Source organism: Mustela putorius, unplaced genomic scaffold, assembly GCF_011764305.1.
Source record: "Mustela putorius furo isolate JIRA1106 unplaced genomic scaffold, ASM1176430v1.1 tig00000592_pilon_pilon_pilon, whole genome shotgun sequence".
NCBI classification, from domain to species: Eukaryota; Metazoa; Chordata; class Mammalia; order Carnivora; family Mustelidae; genus Mustela; species Mustela putorius.
The window spans coordinates 12,216,085-12,242,509 of NW_025421426.1; the positions used below are offsets into that span (position 1 = coordinate 12,216,085).

Here is a 26,425-nt window from a genome sequence, read left to right on the forward strand (position 1 = left end):
CATTATATAAACCTATATTATATGCCTGTGTATATTACATAGAGTAGTTAGACTATGCGTATTTCATGTATGTTATTTATAACCTATTTATTTAAATATGTGTGTGTGTGTATATATACCAATGCTATATATATTTATGTATCTGTGTAATATATGTAATTATATATAGTATATTATATAAATAATTATATATAATTATATATAGTATATATACATATAATATATAATATACAAATATGCCTATGTATATCATGTGTATATGCCTATGTGTGTACATACATATGTATATGATGTCAATGCCATGTGTGAACTGGCATTATACACTTACTAAAAAGAAGAAAGGAGAAATTAAAGGCTGTTGGAGGCCAGAGGTGACCCCCTACAGTAAAAGCCTCCCTTGGCCAGGACACACCCTCATCTCTAAAACAGGACCCATATCCTAGAAAGATCCCTGGATGGGCTGCCTTGTGTCTCCAGACCCCTCCTCTGCAGGACTTCTTAGAGGCACCTCTGCATTCTTAGAGGGAAGGTGTTCTACTGGCAGCCTGGCTCCCCGGGAGACATTGCAGCCTGGAGAGTCTCTGCAGTTAATTAGAGCCCCGCAGGAGCCCAGCCTGGAGGGAAGGTGGCTGCTGTGAGCCAGGGGTAGGTTTATCTGTCACAACTAAGCCTAAGGCACAAATTGCAAACCAGGAGCTCATAAGCCTCAAGCCTAGAAAACAGAAATAACACCCCCACGCCTGGGCTCTCTGGAGGACTAAGTCATGGCTCTTGGGCTTACACATGGGGCCGGCGGGGGGGGGGGGGTGGTCCCTGACAAGTCCGGAGCACGAATAAAGCCCAGAGACAGCCCCAGTCCCTGTGGGTGCCTGGCAACCAGAAGCCCCAGGAAACAAAGAGACTCTGCCCGGGTCTGAGAAAAGCAGAATTTTATGTGCATATTTATTGCCCTCCTGGCAATTTCCAAATGCAGTGTCAGTAGGAAACTGTTTCCCGGACACTAAGACTAATCAAAAGCCTGTTCAAAAACGCATTATGCAGGTACCTAACATAACCACATACATTAGTTTCTTATGGTTTTATATTCAATTCAACAAAAATTTATTGAGCACAAGCTCCATGTGAGACATCATGCCAGGTGCTGTGGGAGCACACGGCAGATAATACCCAATCCCTGCCTGTCCCCAGTCATCAGCTGCTCAGGTTCTGGGTGAGCAGCTCTACCAGGAGGACTGCTGTCCTAAGTGCAGCGACAGAAGTACAGGCAGCCAGAGGTGATGGCTTCTGGCTGGGATTCACGGATGGTTTAATGTGTAGATCTAATTTTCCCCCACCGTCATCTCTATGATCTCACGTCCTTCTTATGGCAACCATATGAGGTAAGTGTTACTACTGCTGCCATTTTACAGATGAGACAACTGAGGCTCAGAGAAGTTAAGGAGATTGCCCAGTGGCACACAGGTAGTCAAGTCTGTTTGAGTCCACCCCTTGGATTCTGTGGATGGTACCATATCATCACAAGGAGCTTCTTCAGAATCTACATGCCCACACCTCACAGCAGATCCACTGAGCCGAAGAACTTGAGGGTCCTGTTCTGTCTTCTAGAGTTGAGGCTCATGAGCTCCTGGTTGGCATTTTGTGGCTTAGGCTTAGTCTCCACAGATAGCACTACCGTAGCTCAGCAGCCACTGGCCCTCTAGGCTGGGGCTCCTGAAGGGCCTTAATTTTTTTTTTTTTAATTATTTGACAGAGATCAAAAGTAGGCAGAGAGGCAAGCAGAGAGAGAGGGAGAAGCAGGCTCCCTGCTGAGCTCCCAGTGGGGCTCGATCCCAGGACCCTGAGACCATGACCTGAGCTGAAGGCAGAGGCTTAACCCACTGAGCCACCCAGGCACCCCCACAGGGCCTTAATTTAACTTCAGAGACTCTCTGGGCTGTGTTGTACCCTGGGGAGCCAGGCTACAAGGGTAAGTCCCAGATATGTGGGTTTTGAAAAAACTCTGATATGCCTCTTGACTTATACCCCCTTGTAAGAGCTTGAATCAGATCTCAACAGATGGGGTGGTGAAGAAAAAAGCATCCCAGATGGATAGAACTGGTAAGTGAAAATGTGGACTAGAAAATGCAGGGCCTTTTTGGGAAAGCATGAATTGCCCCAAGTAGAGGCTGAAAGGAAGACAGAAGCAGGGTCTGCCAATGTGCTTGGGGGGGCGCTTACCATATCACTGGTACCCCTCCTGAATGCTCAGACCCCAGCTCAGGGCTCAGCCACACCCTCTAACCTGTCCACACAGGCCAGGCCCACATATCTGCTGTCCGTGAGCGAGCTCTGCTTGCACCATAACTGAAGGAAACTGGCCTCTGTTTCAGAGAGAGAGGAAAGCCTGTCTGACATTATTGAGCACCTACTAATTGCCAAGCACTGCATTAAGTCCTTTGCCTACATTTTCTCATTGATTCTTCCTGACAACTCTGAAAGTTGTATATCATTATCTGCATTGTTTAAAAGATGAATGAGGTTCAGAGAGTAATTTGCCTGAGGTCACATAGTCAATAAGTGACCTAGACAGGATTCGACCTCACATTTGTCTGACTTCAATGCTGCGCTCTTACTTCTGGGTTGAAGTGCTTCTGTAAGGTCCAGGTAAGAGGGGTCATGTGAGGAAAAAGAGATGGGTGGAAATTTTTCCTGAGTAAAGATTGAATATAGCTCTTAATCTGGAATCCCTTAAAAGCAGAGCCTGAGACAAGGATTTGGATGCAAGCAGTTTATATGTGAGGTGATCTCAGGAAGCACCAGGAAAGTGAGACAGGGAAGAGAAAGGAGCCAATAAATGGTATAGGTTACCACTGTGGGCAACTGGGGCTCAGTCCCACTGGGTACTCTCTGGAGACTGTATAGAGCACACATCAGAGTTAGGAACAAGGAAGCTGCTGTCTTTATGATTTCATTGGTTGAGGGCTATTCCCAGAGCACTAACTCCCCAGCACCACCAGCCTGCACTATCTGAAGGCTGAACATATTCCCTTGGCCAGAGAACACCTTCAGGCAGAGAAGTTACTAGAAGCCTTTGGTATATATGGGAACTGTCAGCAGGTTACCTCCAGGGCTGGCTGGTGGGGTATCTGGGGGATATCATGGGCATCTCCTGCAATTATTTTTTTCAGTACTTGGGGACTAAAAGCATCCCTCAAGACGACTTCCTTATGTGAATCAAATCTAGAAAATGGTTAGGAACTGGATAAAAGAACTAAGCAGAAGCATGTGAGAAAAACAAGAAGGTCCCAGCCTGAGGGTAAGGGATATAATCTGATCGGATGTGTTAAGGTCTCTAAAGAAGCAAGTGTAGACTGTTAAGGGCACTGGTCAACCACAGAAGGACAGATCAAATTGTCCCAGAAGCAGCGGTGGTAGGGTCTGTCCCAGCCCTGTCCAAGGAAAGGAGCTCACGGTCAGTGGATTGCAAGGACTTCTGGTACCACTGACCAGATCAGACCAGCCCTACTGTAAGATAGACGTATCTTAGCCTCATGCCCTTAAATATCACAGGACTGTCTTCCCTGCTCTGAAATCAGACTCCTCCAGTACATTCCCACAGGAATCTTGTTCCAGAGAGAAAACTTCTCACATGGCGGCTCTTACCATGAGGGTCATAACTCAGTATCCTGACCTCAGTTGATTTGAGTTTACCGAAAAGACGGCCCTGCTCCTCACATCGAAGTCAACAGGGATCCCTCCTTGCACGGTCAAAGTCCAAACCCCAAACTAACCTTATTCTGAGTCACCTCAGAGCTCACCACCCTCCCTTCCCCAGGCGACAACCCTAAATTTCAACAATCCTAGCAATGTCTTTCTTCCTATTTAAATTTCTACAGTAAGCAACGTGAAGCAGGCTTCAAGGAGAAGGTGGCTCAGAGCCCAGGCTATTGTTTTCCTAATCATAAGCCTCAGATTCATTCTTTGCTGAACATTCTCCTTGACTGTGTGTGCACATGTGTGTTTCTGTATCTGAACGTCTATGCATGTGTACTCGGGATGCATGCGTACTCGTGTAAATGGAGGTTTGTGTAAGTATGCGTGTGAAAACAGCAAACATGAGCTCTGAAGGGACCATTATTTACAAGCTCTGTGGGCAAGTCATTAATAACCCATCTGAGCTGTTTGCTCATTTGTGAAGTGGATACAACAGTAGTGCCAACCTCGCCCATGGAATGGGGGGATAAAGTTGGGTAACACTTATAAAGCAGTTTGGTAGAAGCCTGAATGAATGCCCAATCAAAGCTAACACTTGACCTTTGAGGTTATCACTCAAGATGATTCTGTGTATACACGTGTGCTCTGTGGCCCCTTTAAAGTTCCACTGATATTAATCTATTTATGACCTTGGCCTTAGGTCATCTTGTGGTCCCCAGTGGGATCGTTTGAGGGAAAGTCCAGCAAACTACCATAAAACCAGCATGAAAGACTAGTGGTCAGACACCAGTAGAAGGACAACCCAAGAGGATCCAAGAGCCAGAATGGTGGGCAGAGGGATAACCAAGTCAGGGGAGAGAGTGTCCCTGGCTCCAGTGGATAGGACAGCAAGAATCAGCACATGATACCAAATCTTTCACACAGCATCCCCAGATAGACCATAAGCCTCAGGCCAGTGGTGTTCCTGAGCACAAAATCCCAGTCTTTCTCTTGGGCGATGGATGCTTTTTACTGGACCACCGTTAGAAGGAAACCAGTCCCCACCAACCCTGCCCAAACACATCTAGGAGGATTGCAGAGAAACATCTCTCCTTCTTCCCACATAGTGGGGCTCTAGGTCTGGTTGTTTATCTCCAGACTCAAGGCCTAAGATGATTATTCTGATAAACTGGAATGAATCTTGCAGCAGAAGGGGAGCTAGCAATAGCCACGCTGATTTATCACCCTTTTCAACCCAGTTGGGTTCCAAGAGAATAAATCTCGCTTGCCTCTGGCTAGGTACCCGCAATCATGCCATGGACCATGACTTTCATATCCCATTAACTCTGAATTACTCAGTCTGGGGCTGAGCTGAGAGGTAATTTAAAATGGCAAAAGGGGAAAAATGTTCTGATTTAGATCTGGTAGAGACTGGATTAAGTCCTCCCGTTTTTCAAGGCTTAAATGTGAGCTCTGCAGAGGGAAGCCCCTGCGGGCTGGACGGGACCCCTGTGAAGGACCCCTGAGTCGAACACATTCTCCAAAGGTCTGGAGCTCCACCCTCATACCCGCTACGAGGCCAGGGCTGAGTTTCTCAGGGAATCAGCCCATTAAAAATCATCGTTCTCCAGAGCGTAAATTATCACAATCCTGTAGGGTGACATTTTGGCAGAACCCGTCAAAATGAAAAAAGGTTTCTGCCCTCTGACCCAGACATCGCACTACAAAAACACTTGGCCGTGTCCAAGGGGATGTAGACCAGGATGCTCGTCGTAGCCTCGCTTGTAATACGGGAAAGTCCGAGACAAACTGAAGGCCTCAGGAGGGGGTGGCACCCCATTCCAGAAGAGAATTCCCCACTAAAGGGAATGAGGCGGAAGGAGGCCCATGATATATCACACAGTAAAAATCAATAATAAAGCCAAGTACAGAATAGCTTCATGCAAGGTGTGCTCCTTTAAAAGAAATATATATATATATATATTATATGAAATTAAAACCACAATTTTTTTGCCTCCATCTTAATATGTAAGGCATGCCTCTTAATCAGCAATCACACAGTCTGCAGTCTGAGCCACTTTCAATATCCCACAATACATTTCACATCCAGCCCAGCCTAACATTTTAGTCTCTCTGATCAGGACTTCTTACCAGGATGATGACTGGTGCCCAGCTCACATTCTTACACTGCCACATGGCCCACTGGATCAGGTGGGGGTTGGAGTGGGAGTTGGGGGGGGGGGGTCAGGGCCATGGGTGGGGCAGGGCAGGGAGAAGGGGGAAGGGGAGGGGGGAAGAGGAGGCTTCTGTTCAATAGGAATCTGCCTGGTTCTCGTCTTTGTAAAGGACATAGAGACCAGGCTGTCTCGGGCTTAAGTCACCTGTACCACGTGCAGAAGTGAGCTCTCCGTCTTCCCCACACCCACGAATCTAAACCACATGAGTATGTGGGAAGCAACAGGCATGGGACTTACTGGTCTTTGAAAGCAGAAAGCCCTTAGCCTGGCATTCAAGGCCCCCGGCCATCTGTTCTGTGTGAGTCCGGATAGAAATAAAATATGCTACCATAATGTATAGACCCAGAATCACGGTGGCTTCATATAACCAGGGTCTACTGTCCCTCACAAAAAGTCTGGCGCTGAATCCATACAGGCTGTCACACCCCGTGGCTCTGCCTTAAGGACATGTGGTCTCCAGCGTCGCTGCAAAGGAGAAGGGAAAACCGGAGGAGGCATGTGTGTTCTTACCTGCCTCTGCCCAGAGATCGCTCCCACTAGTCCATCGTCCACTGGTCAGAACTGTCACGTGGCCCCAACTTCTACCCAAGGGAGACTGGAAAACACAGCACCTTCAATGTCCCCGGAAGAAGACCCAGTGTTCTTAGCACCTTGTCTTGACTTAAGATCCCAACATACCTTTCCAACTTGATCTCACACACATACTCCTTCCTCTTCTGGGAGGCACGGCCACCTCCACTCTGGTATCCCCAACCAGGGCAGGAAGACCAGACTCCAGCCTCCAGACAGATACTAGTTTCCTGCTTCTAGGCTGATGCGACTCATTTGTTCATCCGTCCTGCAGCCCAGACTGATGGTGCCCTGGTAGTGAGCTGGGCACTGCGCCAGTCCCAAGGAAACAGGAATGAGTGAGAGCGACACAGTCTCTACCCTCCTGACCCTTACAGGCTTCCAAATGGGAAGGCCATCTCGGCCTTCTCAGCCCTACTGGCCTCTGCCATCCTACGTCTTCCCACCTCCAGGGGGCTAGGAGGATTCATTCAGTGCGTGCACGGGTGGGTCCTAGCCCGGCGTCTGGCTCTAAGTAAATGCTCAACAAATGGCAGTTCCCGGAAATGGCAGTCTCCAAATATCCTTTTGTTGTTGTTGTTCAAGATTTTATCTATTTGACAGAGAGATAGAGATTACAAGTAAGCAAATAAAGGGAGAGGGAGAAGCAGGCTCCCTGCTGAGCAGAGAGCCTGATGCGAGGCTCGATCCCAGGACCCTGAGACCATGACCTGAGCCGAAGGCAGAGGCTTAACCCACTGAGCTGCCCAGGTGCCCCAGCCTCCTAATTTCTACAGGAATGCTGACAGGTTGCTCTGGACATCCCAGAGTCTGTTCATACTGTTCCACCACACCTGCCCCCAAAGGCTCAATTTCCAACCCCTCTTCCTCACTTAGAGGGGCTCATCTGTAAACACAGTGCAAGGAAACCAAAAGATTTAACAGAGGCAGCTGCTTCTCATACAGTCCTTGAACTTGTTTCCTTTGGGCCTTGAGAGAAATCTGGTTTCTTTTAATATGGGGAGATCTGAGTTCCTTGAAGGAGTTCTGGACCTCATACCAAATACGCTGGTACAACAAATCAAAAACAAAGAGTGAAGAGTATTAAGACTTCTGGGCTCACTTCCTACAGGTGTCTGCTCAGATCTCACTCCCCGGAAAGGCCCTTCCAGACCACTGTATATAAAAACACCATTTCTATCATTCTCTATTCCTTTACTCAGCTTCATTTTTTCCCTAAGCCATTTATCACAATAATAAACAAAAAGCCTCTTCCAGATTCCAAGCCCCAGTCCAGTGAGTGTGACACAGCCTATCCTATCTTCGAGGGCACGGACACAAATCTGTGTCCTAGGGACCTAGAGGACAGAGAACGGGCAGAACTCTGCCATATACTTGTATGCTCCCTGGTGCCTAGCTCAGGGTCCTAAACACACTTCCGGTCTGAAGGACAGGAGGGAGACAATTAGGAAGTACGCTTCTGTACCTCAGCTTTGTAAGTCATGTTAAACTTCAGGATTTCTGTAGGCACTTGTTTATAAATAAAATTAGATTCACCCCAAATCGAGTTATTCTTCATGGTCGGTTAGTTATTACTGGGAATTTAAAAGCACTTATTTGGATAATATTCAGGTCATTTGGAGTTGGCATCTCTTTAAAAGTTGGACCATTATAGATAAACACCCATGCTGGGCTCCAGGCATCTAAACTAGCAATATGGTTCATTTCCTAGAACATCTGATGAAAGGACCACTCCTTCCTTCATCCCCTAAATATAGCCTTTCTCAAGACAAAATATCTAGTACATAGCATGAGACTGCATTTGTGTCCCAACATGGGTTTCTGATAACATACCTCATGCTGCTTTTAAAAATCAGATAGATTGGTTAAATCCTTTTAAGAAAATTAGGCAAGCAAAGATGCTATTAGTTCTAGAAACCCATCACATACATCGCAGAAGCACAATAATTATTTTTAAGGACATTCTTTTTTATAATGCTTGTCATTTCTGGGTATTAGCTCAAACAGCCAGAACTTGGAACCTCTTCAGGAGATACCCTTAGTATCAGAGATAATATAACTCATCAAAAAATTGGCTGGTGGTGTTTTATCTCCCATTCAATTCACTTGTCAGTTTTATATAGGATGACCATATAATTTACTGCCCAAAAAAAGACACTGAGGAGGGTGAAAAGGACTCTACTAATATGAATAATGATATCAGCATGACAAGCCGGGCACGCAGTAACCCTAGCTTTCTATCTGATAAAATATAGCTTCCCGAGGAGCCACGCATGTCCTGAGCCAGACTCCAGGGACAGTGTGCCCAAGTGCTGGGAGGGAAGCCTGGAAAGAGAACAGCAGAGCAAGATCAGGGATCAGTAAACTTTTTCTTAAAGGACCAGACAGTAAATCTTTCACCTTTGGGGACCAAGAGGCCACACTAAGGCTCTTACATAGGTACGTGCATAACCCTTAAAATGCCACCGTTTAAAAATTTAAAAGCTCTTCTTAGCAGTTGGCTGGATTTGGCCTATGGGCCGACGTTGGCCAACCTCTGAGCTAGTGCATAATAGATATTAAATACCGAGCTAAGAAGTTTAGACTTAATTCTGCGGCCAGTAGCTTACAATAGTTTCTAGCAGTATCTTTATTTTAAGAGTAGAAACATGTCCTCAAAAGAAAGCGTCTCTGGAAGCCCAATATATATGCAAAACAGATAAAAACGGGTCTGCTGTGTTTGAAATGGGAATGAGTGCAACGAGCACATCCCTCACCCCCAGCGAGTCCCCCCTGAGTGGTCCTGCTGATTACAATTTAAAAACCACAGCCCCAGTCAGGGGTTGCTGTTAAAGACCTCTGTGGAGAGGGGTAAAGTGATCGCAGCTGTGTTCTGCAACAGTCAGTTTGGGCATGGTATGACTGAGGGGCAAAACGCCCAGGGCAGAGATGACCAGCGAGGAGGGTCCTGCCTGGGAAAGCACCAATGCAGGGAGGTTTCCCAGGGGCGGGTCTCAAGGGGATGAAGACATCCGGGCAGCACTGGCTTTGCAGGGGTGCAGCCTGTGCACCCTCAGGGGGTCCCCCACTTGCTTTAATGCCCTGCTGTCACCATCTTGAAAGTCTCAGCAATCTTCCCAGCAGGGCCTTGCATTTTCATGTGCACAGGGCCTTGCAGATTACACACCCATCCTGCACCCGAAGGAGCTGGTAGGAGCCTGTACACATGTGTCTGCACCTTTCGACTGCAGCACTGGCCAGGGTTACTCAACCTCATACCTGGGGACCAACGCTGTCTAGAAAAAGCGTAGGCCCCTCGCAGCCCTTTCTCCAAGGCTCAGACCACCCCACTCATGGGATGCTCTGCCCCCTCCCGGGCACTCCTCTGGCTTCTGCACCTTGCAAATCCCAGGCATGGTTGATTGGCCCCAAATCTAAGTCTCTGAATTACCGTCTCAAGTCAAAGACTGACACACTGCCTTGTGCCCCGTGGGAATCCTGCCGACCAGCAGTCCATAGATGTGAACTCCCAAGGGTCCCTCTGGACTGCACCAGGAGCAGACGCTGAGATAAGGATTTAGGTACAAGGATGCTCAGTGAGGCTGGAAGACAGTGGCGAGGAGACGGTCAGGAGGGATGTGGGCTACCACCGTGGACAACTTGGCGGGGAGGGCCGGAGCCTATGATTGCACTTGAAGGCTTCTCCCCCAACAGGCCAGCAAGCTGGGGTGCTCATTGGCAACTCCACCCCTCCCCAGAGATGCTGGTGGGCCATGGACAGGCCAAATGTCCTCCTCACACAGAGGGAGACCCAGAGCTGCCACCATCCACAGAACTGTCCATAGAGTGGCCTCTGGGTGGCCCTAGGAGCTCTGATGATGGCACCCACAGTGTCTGCTCCACCCTCCCAAGCTGCTAACAAGGAAAAAGACAGATTTGGGGAAGAAAGGGGACTTCAGAGCACTCCAAGTAGGAGAGCATACCTTCCGCCGGTCCGTCAAAAGAACTCCTGGCACTCCTGTTCTGTGCCCAAGTCCAGCTGGTTCTTACACCCAACATGTTCCACAGGCTGAATTTACAACCAGCCGGCGTCAGACCCAGCACCAGGAAGGAGACAGACGTGCTCACCTACCAGAGGCCAGGACCCTCTCCTGCTAGCTTCATACCAGCAATCTGCCTCCCAGTTATACACCCAAGAGAACCGAAAACCTGAGTCCACACAACAATGCATAGAACAATGTTCATAAAAACATTATTTATACTAGCCTGGAAATGGAAACCACCTCAGTGCCTAGCAACTAATGAAAGAATAAACAACATGTGGATATCCATACAATAGACTAGCATTTGGCAACAGGAAGGAATGGACTTTTGGTACACACGATCCCATGAAGGAACTCTTAGAAAACATCAAGTTAAGTGCACAGAGCCAACCGCAAAAGAGAGCAGATTGTAAGAGTCCATTTATACGAAATTCCAGGATAGGCAAATCTAGAGAGTCAGGAAGTAAATTACTGGTTGCCAGGGGCTGGCAGGCAGGGTGGTGCGGGGGACAGAGGACGGAGGAGCAGTGAAGACGGACTGGCAAAGGGTTTCTTTTGGGGGTGGTGAACACATTCTGGAATGATCATGGCGATAGCTGCACACCTCTAAACACACACTAAAAGGGTCACCACGGTGGCTCAGTCAGTTGAACATCTGCCTCTTGATTTCGGCGTGAGCCGTGATCTCAGAGTCATGAGATAGAGCCCCTCGTTGGGCTCCGCACTCAGCGGGGAGTCTGCCTGAAGATTCCCTCTGGCCTTCTCCCCATTTGTACATTCTCTGAGTAAATAAAATCTTTTTCTTTTTTTTAATCCTCAGGGATTTTACCCTGTATCCTTTTTTTTCCCCCCTTAAAGATTTTATTTATTTATTTGACAGAGAGAGAGAGAGAGATCACAAGTAGGCAGAGAGGCAGACAGAGAGAGGGGGGAAGCAGGCTCCCTGCTGAGAAGAGAGCCCAATGCGGGACTCGATCCCAGGACCCTGAGATCATGACCTGAGCTGAAGGCAGAGGCTTAACCCACTGAGCCACCCAAATGTCCCTTTACTCTGTATCCTAATACATTATCAGCAGTTGAAAAGGAACATAAAATACGTCCTAATCTGGAGTTTAATTTTTAACCCATTTCATGTCTATTTGATAGAAACGTACTTTATGGTTCATTTTTTTTTTTATGTTAGTCACCACACAGGACATCATTAGTTTTTGATGTAGTGTTCCATGATTCATTGTTTGCGTATAACACCAGTGCTCTATGCTCCTTAATATGGGCTGACCCATCTCCCCAGCCCCCTCCCGTCTAAGACTCTGTTTGATTCCTGGAGTCCATAGTCTCTCATGGTTCATCTCCCCCCCAAATTCCCCCTTCATTTTTCCTCTCCTTCTCCTAATGTCCTCCATGCTATCCCTTATGTTCCCCAAATAACTGAAACCATATGATAATTGACTCTCTGTTTAACTTATTTCACATAGCATAATCCCCACCAGTCCCATCTGTATTGATGCACAAGTTGGGTATTCATCCTTTCTGATGGCTGAGTAATATTCCATTGTATTGTATAAGTGGACCACATCTTCTTTATCCATTCTTCTGTTGAAGAGTATCTCAGCTCCTTCCACAGTTTGGTTATGGTGGACATTGCTGCTGTGAACATTTGGGTGCATATGGCCCTTCTTTTCACTACATTTGTATCTTTGGGATAAATACCCAGTAGTGCAATTGCTGGGTCATAGGACAGCTATATTTTTAACTTTTTGAGGAAACTTTGCACTGTTTTCCAGAGTGGCTGCACCAGCTTGCATTCCCACTAACAGTGTAAGAGGGCTCCCCTTCCTCCACAACCTCGCCAACATTGGTTGTTTCTTCTCTTGTCAATTTTTGCCCTTCTAACTGGCATAAGGTTTTGATAAAACAAAAAAATAGAAGTATACTAAAAAAATGGGTCACCTGGGTGGCTCAGTGGGTTAAGCCTCTGCCTTCGGCCCAGGTTATGATCTCAGGGTCCTGGGATCGAGCCCCACATCAGGCTCTCTGCTCAGCGGGGAGTCTGCTTCCTCCTCTCTCTCTGCTTGCCTCTCTGCCTACTTGTGATCTCTCTCTGTCAAATAAAAAAATAAAATTTTAAAAATAAATAAATAAATACAATTTAAATAAATAAATAAATACTGACTTGTACGCTTTAAATTGTTGAATTATGCAGTGAGTGATTTCTATCTCAAAAATAGTTGCTATTTAGAAACTAACATGAAATTCTAATATAAATAAGCAAATCGACAATAGCACTGCCTCTCGGAGTGTCCACCCCGCCATGAGGAGAGAGGACACCGAACAGTAAATGTAATAAGTCAATGTTACACTCCGCTGTCATGGAAGGTGGCCAGGGCTGGGAGGAAACCACAACGCAGCGTGCAGACCTAAAGAATCCGGGGTGGCAGTGAGAGCCACCGTTTTAAACATGGCAGTGAGGGCAGTCATCATTGAGAAGGTGACATTTGGGCAAAGGCTCAAAAGAGTTGGCTATGAAGACAGCTGGGGACAAGCATTCCAGGCCAAGGGCACAGCCGGGGCAAAGGCCCTGGGGCTGGGGCGAGTGGCGCATTGGAGGAATAGCTCCAACTCAGCTGGAGCAGTATGAGGGCAGGGGGGTGGGAACGAGGCCAGAGAGGAAACCAGGGTTCCTGGGGGCCCCTGTCAGGCTGAGGGCCCGCTGAGCCTTGCCGCTGCTCAGATGGGATGTGTGGCCTCAAAGGGGAGCCGTGGGACAGCTGGAGTGAAGGAGAGCTCACCTCTTCCCATCAGCAGCTCGCCCAGCTGGGGATCAGGCCTCTGCCCACGGCACCCTGAACAGAGGAACCAGGTCAGCCAAGCCCACCCAGGCAGAGGAGGGGGTCCACAGTGGGGACTCAGCCAAGCTCCAGCCCCCAAAAGCCAAAAATGAGAAGTCGGGAAGCAGCAGGCTGACAGGAAACTGCAATTTCACCATCTAATAACCCAGCATGTTTGTGATTTTCAGGTTCCAATTTTCGTATCGTCACGGTCAATTACAGGTCACAAATGATTTCCAAAGTGGGCTGCCCGGGAAGAAAGTTGCGCAAATCCATTTCCCGCGGTCTTCCCGCTCCAGGGCCGCTCAGAGCTCTGGGAGCCAGAATGAGGGGGAGAAGGGAACGGAACAGACCCGGGGCCCCAGGAGTGTTCCCGGCCCCGGTCTGCTGCCTATGCACCGTGTAATCCTAGCCCGGGTCTGCTGCCTATGCACCTCACCTTCCGGAGCATCTCCTTACAGCGAAGGCTGGACCTGACTCCCCTCTCAGGGATGCTGCGAGTCACCCCCACAGTGAGAAGCACCAACTACCACTCTGACCATGTGTCTGTCCTGAGCGAGAACGGTCAGTCCTTTTAACAGCTTTACTGAGATAGAATTTGCATACAAAAAAAAAAATCTACATTCTAAATGTAGGATTTAATGATTTTTAGTGAACTTACAGAACTGTGCACCCATCGCCACTATCTGATTTTAGAATATTTCCATCACCCTAAAAAAGAGCTCTCCAGTGTAATCCTTTGAGGTCAGAGTTCCCTACATAATATGATGCCATATAAAAACAAAAGAGAAAAATCGTGATTAAGTTGAATCACAGGAAACTGCCATTTTTATAGGTTAAAAATGTTCAAATATTGGCAACTTCATGTAGTTTAGCCTTCTCTAAAAAAGAACACTCACAAACACAGTATGGTAAAATTATAGTTGGCTTATTAACTCATATAATATGTGATTGCCTGTGAATTAATTGCCCATTGGGAATTACACATTCTATTATTGCACACAAAAACATAGATGTTGGATTTTGTGGGTGATCTAAGAGATCTGGGATTTTTCAAGGGAGGAATTTTGACTGTACCGTTTTCACCTGAGGCATGGTCTTTGGAAACACACCTTCACAGGGACTGCCCAGTCTTGAGCCAGCTCAAGCCGGCGTCTTTGATTTGCAGTTGGGAAAAATGAAGCTTGGAGAGCATTTCTGCGCTGCCAGCTTCCCCAGCAATGCAAGTAAAACTTTGCAAATGGAAACACCTTGCATTCATAGTGTAAGGGAATTATGGTTTGGACTTTGTCATCATTTTGCATGCTTACTTTTTTTCGTAGGGGAGGACACTCCATCCCCTACAAGAGCCTAAGATCCATGAAGAGAGATGTCAAACTTTCTTTAATCTCTATCCCCCCATGCTTAGCTGTACCATTCTTGGCCTATAGTACATGCTCAATAAATATTAAATAAGTGAAATCAATATGATAGGGAGAAAAGACTGATTCATAACCACCCCCTCCCTACCTCCTCCCAGTGGCATCATGGTAGACACTAAAAAAGAGAGTTTGTGAGAAAATGATTGCACCCACAGGTGCAGAAGTCTTTTAGATCAACATCTAGGAGATCCGTTTTGAACCAGTTCTGTATCTACTTCTTCAAGGGTCAGATACCTTCATTTGCAGAGAACCCGCGACAGGCTGCCCTCCAGCACCCAAGTTGGGAGTTTCCCAGCCAGGGAAGGGACAGGAGAGAAACTGCCCAGAGAAGCAGGGACACTAGATGCTGAAGCTGGGGAAGACACCCCCAGCTGGGCTTTCCAGGGCTTGCCGACCACAGCTGTATAGATGGAGAGAGGGGGCTTGGGGGCAGAGTGGGGGCAGGATTACTGTTTGAAGCTCAAGTAGGTTCTAAAATCCCACGGGAGAAGACACTACAAGCTCCCCTCCCACTAACCTCTTCCCTAGCTCCACCAAACTAAATGATCAAAACCTAAGACACTGATCGAATGCAGGTGCTGGTGGGCAGGGTCACAGTGTGAAAATGTGTGTGTGGTTTTAGGGACAGACCCAGCTTCAACGAGATCCTGCATCAGGAGTTCTGTCACCATCACCACTCCTAACAAAGCCTTTGTGCATCTCCTGCTGGGTGCCTGCTTCTAGCACGTGACCCCCCTTCCCCCAGTGAAGCCCATGTGACAAGGGGAGGGGCTGGCATTTCTAGGTTCCTTCCCTCCCAGAGAAGCGGTTTTCTGATTTACGTTTCTTTTCTGCCCCATGGAAACACCCAGTCCCTGCCCTAACCCTGAAACAGCCTGGAGGACTGTCCATGTATTGTATCAATTGGTCTGTTCTTGGATTCCTTATTTTTCACTAGCTCCACACTGATCATGGGAGTAATACCCCCCCATAATTAGGCATCACAAGGATAATGATTTCATTAAAGCTCCTTTAATAGTTTCGGACATGTGCAAGGAAAGGTGTTATACAACACAGTCAAATGCTTTATCACCTTGTGATAATTGGAATCGCTGAATTACAGTAACAAAGCAACCAAAGGTAATTTCCTATTTGGCCAAAGCTGTCTGGCCTCCCCCAGGCCTCCAATTATCATATTTCTTCTTGGAATCACGTCTCCCATCCACCCAGAAGCTGATGCAAGCTCCAAGTTATTACGGTGGACCCTGAGCTTGCACAGGAGCTGTGAAGTTCTAATTTTCTCATTACACAACCTCATCTGTCAGCGATTTACTGGCGAGCCAGCCCTGTTCTTTAGTTCAGGAGGTAAATAGGCATAAACAGCATTGCGAGCAGAGAAGCAAATAAACATTTGAAAATGATCAGGCCCGGAGAATCATCTATCTGATAGCGTTGTGGGTCAGAGATAACCAGAACGAAGCGCAGAATGAAACATGGAGAAAAGGCTAAACCAAATTTGCCCTCTTTCACTCTGAACCCCAATGATGACAAGAGGCAATTTCTTGTGCTACATGGAGAGTCTCGGATGGTTCTTTAGACAGTGCTGTCAAACGCCAGTGAGTAAGCTGGTGTCAGGAGACTAGTTTACACTAGGCGTATTCATTCATTCATTCTCATTTAATGAGACCAGAGTGGCATGTTACAAGCTCTTTGTAAGTGTCAGCTATCAGCTTCTGTTCATTCACGTGAATGACTCGGTGCTTACTTTGAGCCCAGGAACACGACAAACATCAAAGGTGCAACTATGAATTCCACAGACATAATCATTGCCTTCAAGTTATTTCCTGGTAGGGACTGATTGATTGTGTCCCCCCTCCCCAAATTCGTAGGCTGATGCTTAATCCCCAATGCAAAGGTATTTGGAGATGGGGGCTTTGGGGTTATTAGGTCACAAAGGTGGAGCCCTCACGCATGAGTTTAGTGCCCTCCCGCCTTCCAGCAGCTGAGGACACGGCAAGAACCCAACCATCTATGACCCAGGAAGTGGTCTCTCATCGCATACCAAATCTGCCAGCACCTTGACCTTGGACTTGCCAGCCTCCAGAACTGTGAGAAATAAATATCTATTGTTTAAACCAACCAGTCTATGGTATTTTTGTTATAGAAGCCCAAATGGACAAAGATGTTCATGGTCTGGTAGGGCACAGAAACTGTGTAAGTCATCCTACAAATAATGGTATTGTTTCCATTATAATGAATGTAACAAAGAGTAAGAACAGGTTAAATGGGAAGATATAACTAAGAACATGACCTAGTTTGGTGTAGGAGGAGAGGAGCAAAGGTCTCCCTGAGAAGTGACCTTTAGACGAAGACTTAGAAGATAGGTAGGCTAAGAGGTAAGAGGAAGAGTATTTCAGAAATAGGAACTAGCATGTATGAAGATCCTTAGGAGGAAAGAGCTTGGTGTAATAAGGAAAGGGACAGCCTGCCTAGAACTTAGTAAGCTCTGATGGGAGGTGATAGACACAAGATCGTATCATGATAAGAGTGTGAATTTATTCACCAAGCAAATGGGCAGCCATTAAAGGACTTAAACAAGGATTGGCTGGCTGAGTAACCACAATCTGTTGGACGTCTAGACATACTGACCAGTAGCCAATCTATCCAGAAATATTTATTTAGAAACTCTTACATGAAAACTGCTTGTGCTGGGATGGGAAAATGCAAAGAAATCTCTCACCGCTGGCTGAATTATTTAAAAACAACAGTTTGGCCAAGGCATAAGGTTCAGCAGAGAACTGGAGACGGATAAGGTTGGAAGAATTGAGATTTAAAATGCTAAGACAAGGAACCTAGATTTTTCTTTTAGAAAAGAGAGAAGAAGGGCAGAGGGCAGGGAGAAACTAATGTTCATTGATTGTCTCTCATCTGCCAGACACTATGCTGGATATTTTATGCATAGATGATATCATCGGATCATCAAAACTCTCAGAAATTAATTTAAGCTGCTCTGTTCAATCACCCTCACATCATCACACTTTTCTGCTTTGAACACTGAGACTGAGACGTATTCAAAAAATTGCCCACGTGGAGCTCAAGGTGCCAAGCACAGTCTTCCCATCCTCACATTCTTCTAAGACATTCTAGCCTTGACCTCATCCTTGCTACCACAGAGATAGCCCCACCCACACACCTCTGCAGATACAATTGCTCACCCCCAGAACCCTGGGCGAGGGGATCTGGCTTCACAGATAGAATAAGGTGATCGGGACCCCAGCTGAGAATCTGAACATAATAAGCCAGAGTATAGGTCAGCTGAGAGAGGAGAGGAGTTCAAAACCCAAGCCTGAGCCACGCAGGTCAATGCTGAAGTTGTGGGGAGCAGAAGAGCCCCTCCGTGGGAAAGGGCTGGCAGAGCACAACTATGTGCAGAGAAAAGGCAGCGCAGCCTCACTAGGACAGAAGGGCAAACTTAGGATCTTTTTTAATGGCTAATATGGTAAATGTTATGTATATTTTACCGCTATCAAAAGTGATTTTTTAGGGCACTTGGGTGGCTCAGTGGGTTAAGCCTCTGCCTTCAGCTCAGGTCATGATCTCAGGGTTCTGGGATCAAGTCCCACATCAGGCTCTCTGCTCAGCATGGAGCCTGCTTCCCCTCCCCCATCTGCTGCCTGTCTCTCTGCCTACTTGTGATCTCTCTCTCTCTGTCTGTCAAATAAATAAATAAAATCTTTTTTTTTAAGTGATTTTTTTAAAGATTAAGAGACTGTGCATTCACTCATGGATTCACAAGTGCCTAAAACAGTGCCTAGAACTTAACAGGCATTCAGTAAATATGTGTTAAATGAATACAAGCCAAAAACTGCAGAGTTTTTATAAGATACGCAGCAGATAGAAGCTGATGGAAGCAATAGAGTTTGGAATTCTCTCTCTCCAACCAAAGTGCTCCATCCAGAGAACATGAGACTCTGAAAAGACTAGAGGAGATGCCCTACTCCTGCCTTATTGTAAACAGTGTAGCTTTTTCCTGGCACAGACAAGCAAGAAAGTTACAAGACTGAGTAAGAAAAAAAAAATCTGCAATAAAATTTTTAATTCATGTGCAAAAAAGATAAAATTTCTACTTAAAATTAAAAAAAAATTCACTGAAGCAGATTAAAAAAAAATACCAAAAGCTTTCCTAGGATGAAGAAGAAAAACAATGACAAAAATTATAAGAAAAGGAACCCTTGATGGTTCAGCTGGTTAGGCAGCTGCCTTTGGCTCAGGTCATGATCCCTGGGATTAAGTTCTGCATCCAGCTCCTTGCTCAGCCAGGAGCCTACTTCTCTCTCTCTCCCTCTGCCTGCTGCTCCCCCTGCTTGTGCTCTCTCTCTCTCTCTCTGTCAAATAAATAAATAAACTCTTTTAAAAAATAATAAGAAAAAAGATCATAGACATGGAGGACAGACAATGGCAATACAACACACAGATAACTTATTTCTTCCCAAATAGTGCAGAACAGAAGTCATAGTAAGAAAAAAAAAAGCAGAATGCTCTCCCAAACTAGAGAAATAGTAATCTATAAGAAGATTATCTGCATTTCCTAGACATTATTTCAAAAGTCAGTTGAAAGATACAGATACCTAGATACAATTTGGAAAATGTTGTGACCCCAGAATTTTAGACCCAGAAAAGCTGCCATTTTTTAGTATAGAGGAAATAGAAAAACATTCTCAACCAAGAACTAAGAAAATGTGCCACCATGCATCCTTCTGGAATCAAACTTGAGATGAACACTAACTAGTCAAGATGTGATATAAACTTAACAACTCAGTTTTGGGGAAATCAAAGTATAAAAGGACAGTGATGAGTTTTGCAACCAGTTAAAAAGGAGAAATGTCTAAGTGATACTTGAAAATCTGTTTCTAAAATAATGTAAATGTCAAAAATTATTCCTAAATATGAATAACTTGATGCAAGACACAGATCATGTTAATAAACCTCCAAAAAATTAAGGGCAAGAGAAAACATGCTTACATTGTATATTATGTAGAAAACACTCACAAACACATTTTCATCCTTGGTTGTAAAATAAGAAAAACATCAGTTAAAGAAAGCTTTTGAAAACTTAATTTAAAAAACCACTATTCCAATTAAAATACAACTTCCAAAATAATGTTATCTTCCAAAATAACATGTTAAAAATATAGAATTCTATACTAAGAAATAATACAAAGAAAAACAAAAATGAGGCATAAAAATTAAAAGTATAAAACAAAGCTAAAGAAGTAATATGAAATGGCTTGAACAGTAACTGTCAGTGTGTTAAATCCCACTATTAAAAGACAAAAATTCTCAAATTAACTCAGACAAAATCCAATTACAGAGTTTTCAAAAGACACAAATGAAGTGTCTTTTTATATTAAACATAAAAAGGGCAAATGTGTATTAGGCACATGCAAATTTTCAAAGCGTAATTACAACATTCACATCAGATAAAGTAAATTCAAGGCACAAAAATATATTAAACAAGAGAGTCAAGATTGTCAGATATTGATAAGTCTAGGCTCCCTAATGAAGATTCCACTGTCATGTCTTAGTCTCTATTTTTCTAGAAGAACAAGGGACAAAGGCTTAAATTCAAGGACACAGAACATTAATTACAAAAATTGACCAGAGCCTGGACCAAAGCAACAGGCAACAAATTTCTAAGGATTTAAATCATGCAGAGTACGGTCTATCAGCAGTAAAATTAAGTTTGAAATCAGGAACAAGTAATAACAAGAAATTCTCGTGTGTTGAAAAATAGAAATATGCTTGGGCATCTGGGTGTCTCCATCATCAAGCCTCTGTCTTTGTTTGGTTCAGGCCATGATCCCAGGGTCCTGGGATTGAGTTCCACATTGGGCTCCCTGCCCAGTGGGGAGCCTGCTTATCCCTCTTCCTCTGTCCCTCCCACTATTTGTTCTAATTTTTAAATTAAAACAAATTTAAAAATTTAAAAATATTTTTAAAATATGCTTTTAAACAACATGTGAGTCTTAGGAAAAAATCATTAAGGAAATGAGAAAATATTTTTATTTAAATCATAATGAAAATGTACCAAAATTTGAAGGATGTAACTGAAGCTAGACATTTTTTAGGGGGAAAAAACGTGAGCAGAAAATCAATCAGGAAAAGATTCAATCTCAAAAATTTGGGAAAAGAAGAGAAAATTAAACCTGATTTTTTTTAAAGTGCAAGGAAGAAAACAAGAAAGTTAAGAGCAAAAAGTAAAAATGTAGTAAAACTAAAATATAGAGTGCCGTAGAGCACCTCACAGTAGAGAAAGATTTCTGACACTGTTCATGGAAATTGTAACCCGAATAGAAAAAAGGGTGATGAGTTGTCCTTATCAAAAACTATCATTAAGATCATGAAAAGTCCAAAGAAGAAGTTACATCAAAAACACAAAACCAACAAATAACTCATACCCAGGATATTTAGAGAATTCTTATAAATCATTAAGTCAACCCAAATGAAAAAAGGACTGAAGACTTAAAAAAGTACTTTCAAAAAAAAATCCAAATGGGCCCCCTTAAAAAGTAAGAAGATACTATCACTACTTTACTAGTCATCAGAGAAATGCAGATTAAAACTAGAACTGGATACCAGTACGCATTCACCAGAATGACTCAAAATCAAATTTCTAGTCATGCCAAGCCGTTTGCAAGATGGATACACTGAACACAGCTTAAGATTTTCTCTCTCCCTCCCCCTCGGTCCCTCCCCCTCTGCACACTCGCATGTGTGCATGAAAGGAAGGTAGGAAGGAAGGAAGAGGGAGAGAAAGAAAGAAATGGAGGACAAAAATGTTTATAATAGCATTACTCATAAAAGGCAAAAGGCAAACACTGGAAACAAACCATTTAACCCCAGTTCACTGCTATCCATCATCAACTCATTAACCCCAAAGCTAGAGAGACCCATTAACCAAGATAACCTGTTAGTAGTCAGATGAATAAACAGCAGTATGTTCATGTACTAGAAAAAAACCAAACTTCAGTATATTCATAATATTCATATAATGAAATAAACAACAATTAAAATGAGTGAACTACAGCTACACATCATAAAATGAATCTTACAAAGATAATGTGGAGCCAAATAAGCCAGAGAGACAAAAATAAACTGCATTATTCCACTCATATAAAGTTCAACCAACAGGAAAAACTGAACTATACTGGTTAGGTACATGGGTAGGAAGTAATATTAAAAGGAAAGCAAGGAATTAGCATGAAAGTCAAGATAGTGGTTCTAGCAGTTGGACTGAGGTACAAAGGCAACTTCTGGAACACCAACAATGATCAACTTCTTGATTTGGGTGGAGGATATTTAGGTGTTTGCTTTCTGATAAATCATAAAAACTAGAAAAATAAAAATTAGAAGTAAAAATAAATTTTAAAAAAAATTTGTAAGGGATGTGGCCAATGCTGTACTCAAGGGAAAATTCACATAATTCAATGTTTTACTTTTAAATAATAATGAATATAAAATATTCTTAGGGATGTCTGGGTGGCTCATTTCATTGAGTACCTGACTTTGGCACAGATTATGATCCCAGGGCTCTGGGATCGAGCCCTGGATTGGATTCTGCACTCATCAGAGAGTCTGCTTGTCCCTCTCCCCCTACCCTACCTCCTGCTCATGCACTTTCTCTCTCAAATAAATAAATAAAATCATATATATATATATTTTCACTAAACCTAAAATTCAAATGTTAACTATAGAATAGAAACTCCAGAAAATCTGAGAAACCATGCAGTAATTTGTTCAACATAAAATGTCTTGAAGCACATATAAATTAATAAAAATGCAAATATAAGTAATCATTTAGAAATGAAATTTTATATCCACACACAGCCTTCAAGGTGGGTTTTGCATCATAAGGAGGCTATAACCAGTTGATTAATGGGGATACAATTTCTATTCTGAAATACAAGACCACAATTTGCATTATGTAATAGATTATAAAAATGTCCAGAATTCTCCATCCCTCATTATAGCCCTGCCCTTTGCAATATGACTTTTTATCTCCTGCCCTCAAGAAATAGAGTCTTCTTTGATCACTAGAAGGTGACCCTGTGCAGTTTCAAGCATAGGCTTCCAGAAGCCCACACACTTCCCCTTACTCTCTCAAAGTCCTTCACGTTCATTATGTGGGCAAGCCCAGGCTGGCCTTCTGGAAAATGAGAGAAACCGTGGTAGAGATAAGACATCTGAGCTGAGGTCACCCCTTAATTAACCAGTCCCCGGGTAGTCTGGCAACTGACCATTCATTCAACACCAGAAGAACCTCCCAACTGATCCTAGTCCAATTGCCAACCACAATATTGTGTTGATTTTTTTTAAGGGACTGTATTTTGAAGTGGCTGGTTATGCTGAAAAAGCTGAGAGATACACATTATGGGAATGATGACTGGCTCAGAATTAGACAAGTTGAAGTCTGAAAATAGGAAAGCCAGCAGTCTTTTGCTGGAGTCATTGAATATTATCATAGGAAGATATGTGTTTATTTATCTTCAACTCCTATGGTTCTCTTTTGCCGCTGACTCTTGTAAATTGCACCTCAAACACCAAGTGTAAGGTCAAGTTCAACAGTGACTCAAGGAGAATGGAAGGCTCCAGCTCGAGGGAATGTAGGACAAATAAGGAGATATTTGGGGTTGTTTCTGTCAGTATTGATAAATCAATTTTTCATTTGTAGTTTGTGATAACAAAATATGCCTGCAGAAAGAAAAATAAGTAAACCTTTATTATGACATTTCTTTAAGAAGAATTGCTTCTTGTGGGTCTAAAATTCTCTAACTTCTAACCCTCTTTTGTCACACAAATTTTTTCATAATATAATCTTTGAAACACAGTGTTTCAAACATTATGATGGTTTTATGCCAGAAAAGATAGTAAAAAGAAATTAAGAAGTGTTTATGGGATTTTTCACCATAATAGGTACACTCCTTTTTACTCATAAGAAAACGTTATGTATAATCCTATGCTAATACATGTAAAATCCTCCATAAAATAAATCTTGGTAATTTATATTTTCCTAAGAAATATTTGAGAAGTTGGAAAACTCTAGCAAACCATTATTCATGTAAAAAATGTTTTTGAAAATGAGAGCAAGCCTGTACTCCAGTGATCACAAGTATCAGATACCTGATTCAAATTCATCTTGGCACAAAGGGAATTGTTGGGAGGATAAAGGAGCATCCCATGTACCTGTAAGAATGAAAGTCAGCTCTTAGAGCTGGGTGTCAGGAATGGCTGAAACCAGATACTGGCATCACCAATATGCTCTTGATTTTTTTTTTTCTCAAAGTATTCAATGCATTCCATCCTTCAAATGTCAAGGATCCGGCTGAGCTATAATTCCTGATTCCTCCTCTCAAGGCTCTCACAATCAAAAGGGGATTTCCCCTAGTCCCTCTCTTCCAAATCAAATATCCTAAGACTCAACCGGCTAGAGTCAGGAGAGCAAGATGCCACAGAACCGTTTCAGCCCCTGGGAGCCCACTGGTATATACTGGAGTCATTTCTGGAGAAGGGAAAGCTTATCATACAGTCAGAACAAATTACCTCTGTGAAAGGAGCAAAACCCAAGCAATTTTGTGGGCAAGTTCTTTTAAATGTTCAAATAGCAGGTAATTACCATAATAAGCTCTCCCAGAGCACAGGAAAAAATAATAATAATAAAAATAAAAGACCATCTCCTCTATTTTTCCAAGTTAGCAAAATTGTAACACCAAAAAAAAAAAAGAAAGGAAAAAAATGAACACTTCAACTTCACATATGAGTACAGTTGCAAAATAACTAATGAAATATTATCAAATATAATTTAAATTAAAAGGGTGAAAAATATGAGAGACATCTTTTACTCAGGAACACAAGAAGGATGCTTATTATTATTTAAAATTGTCCTAGAAGTGCTGGTAATGGAAGGAAAAAGAGAAGGGGGGTAGAGAGAAAAAGAAAGAAAAAAGAATATTGAAAAATACACAGGGGTGCCTGGGTGGCTAAGTTGGTTGAACATCTGCCTTCGGCTCAGGTTGTGATCTCAAGGTCCTGGGATTCAACCCCACATCAGGCTTCCTGCTCAGAAAGGAGTCTGCTTCTCCTTCTCCCTCTGCCCCTTCCCCTTGCTCCTGCTCTCGTGTTCACACATGTTCTCTCAAATAAATCAACAAAATATTTTTTTAGAAAAGAAGGAAAATACACAAAACAACAGTTATTACGAATAATGCCAATTTCAACTTGGAAACCCAAAAGAATGGACTTTAAATTATCAGAATAAAATAGTTCATTAAATTTGGCGGTTATAAAAATAAATACAAAAAAAAAGTAACTTCCCAAGTATGAGCCATAACCTGTCAGAAAATAGAAAGGAAGTAATCTCATTCTTAAATGCAACGAAAAATATGAAATATCTAAAAATAAATTTATTTAGCAACAAGACTCTTATGAAGAAAATATCAAACCTTTACTGAGGCCATAGACTAAAATCCGTTCCCCCACAGAAGACAGAATGATAGATGTAATCATACAAAATATAACTGATCTCAAATTGACTACAAATTTCAAGCAATTAATAAAATTCTAAGGACTGCTCTGAAGTTTAACTGCTAGAATAAACATCTGGAAGAAGCCAAAAATTTTTTTGGAAAACGAGGAAGTGCTGGAAGAATGGGAGACAAGAGATACTGCCAAAAGGTAAAACATTATATAGAATTTCAGTTATCAAACCACTTGGGTGGAGAACAAGATTAAACAGATCAATGAACACAATAAAAAGTTTTAGTATAAATATTTAGTATATGATAATGGCAGCATTTTAAATCAATAGGAAAAAGCTCAGGTTACATGACTATTTAGAAAGGGAAAAAAATGACTATTACCTGTATCATCCACATACCAAAACAAATCCCAGATGTAGTGAAGATTTTTAGACACAGGAAATGAAATTACTTAAGTGTTAAATAATATATGTGTAGAGATTTATATAAGCTTGAGTTCTAAGCAAGCAACCAAAGGAAGGAAAGCCATCAGTAATAACTTGATTGATCTAGCTACAAAAAAATGTAATATTTCAGTATGTCAAGGAACACTACAAAGAAAATTAGAAGCCAAATGACAAATGAGAAAAATAATTGTGAGGTTCAGGCCAGACAGAGGGTTGATACCTTTAATATTTAAAGATCTCTTATAAATTAACACAAAAAAGAGGCGGGGGTAGGGGATACAGTACAAAATTGAAGGCAATCTGGTGCTAGGAATTTCCTAAAGCAAAACAAAGGACCACTAAGTACAGGAGGAAAGTATCTACCTTCCCTGGCAGTCAAATCAATGAGACGTCAAACAATAATGGGACACTGTTCCTCCCATTCAGTGAACTGACAAAAAAAAAGGAGAGAAAATGAAGTCCAGTATTGTGCAGAATGTCAGGATGCAGGCATTCTGATGGGGCAGAAACTGACACTTGGCAGAAAACAGTTGAGTAACCTACAGTAGAAGCTTCTTAAATTTCTACACCTCCACACCCTATTCTCTCTGCTTTGGTAATATGTTCAAAATTTTTTCCCCAAAAAAATATTTTTCTAAAGTTGATAGGCTTTTACCTTGTCCTTTTACCTCCAAAAGGTAACCCAAAGAAAATAATAAGAGAAGCACATAAGAGG

General features: G+C 43.2%; 1 long non-coding RNA gene across 1 annotated transcript in view; it reads right to left on the reverse strand.

Moving 5' to 3' along the window:
- Positions 1 to 10,669, reverse strand: part of LOC106005272 — a 198,836-nt gene extending 188,167 nt beyond the window's left edge. The window contains exon 1 of the long non-coding RNA XR_006607379.1: positions 10,442 to 10,669. This is a non-coding gene — a long non-coding RNA (uncharacterized LOC106005272). The remainder of the gene's footprint in view (positions 1 to 10,441) is intronic.
- Between the last annotated feature and the right edge of the window lie 15,756 nt (positions 10,670 to 26,425).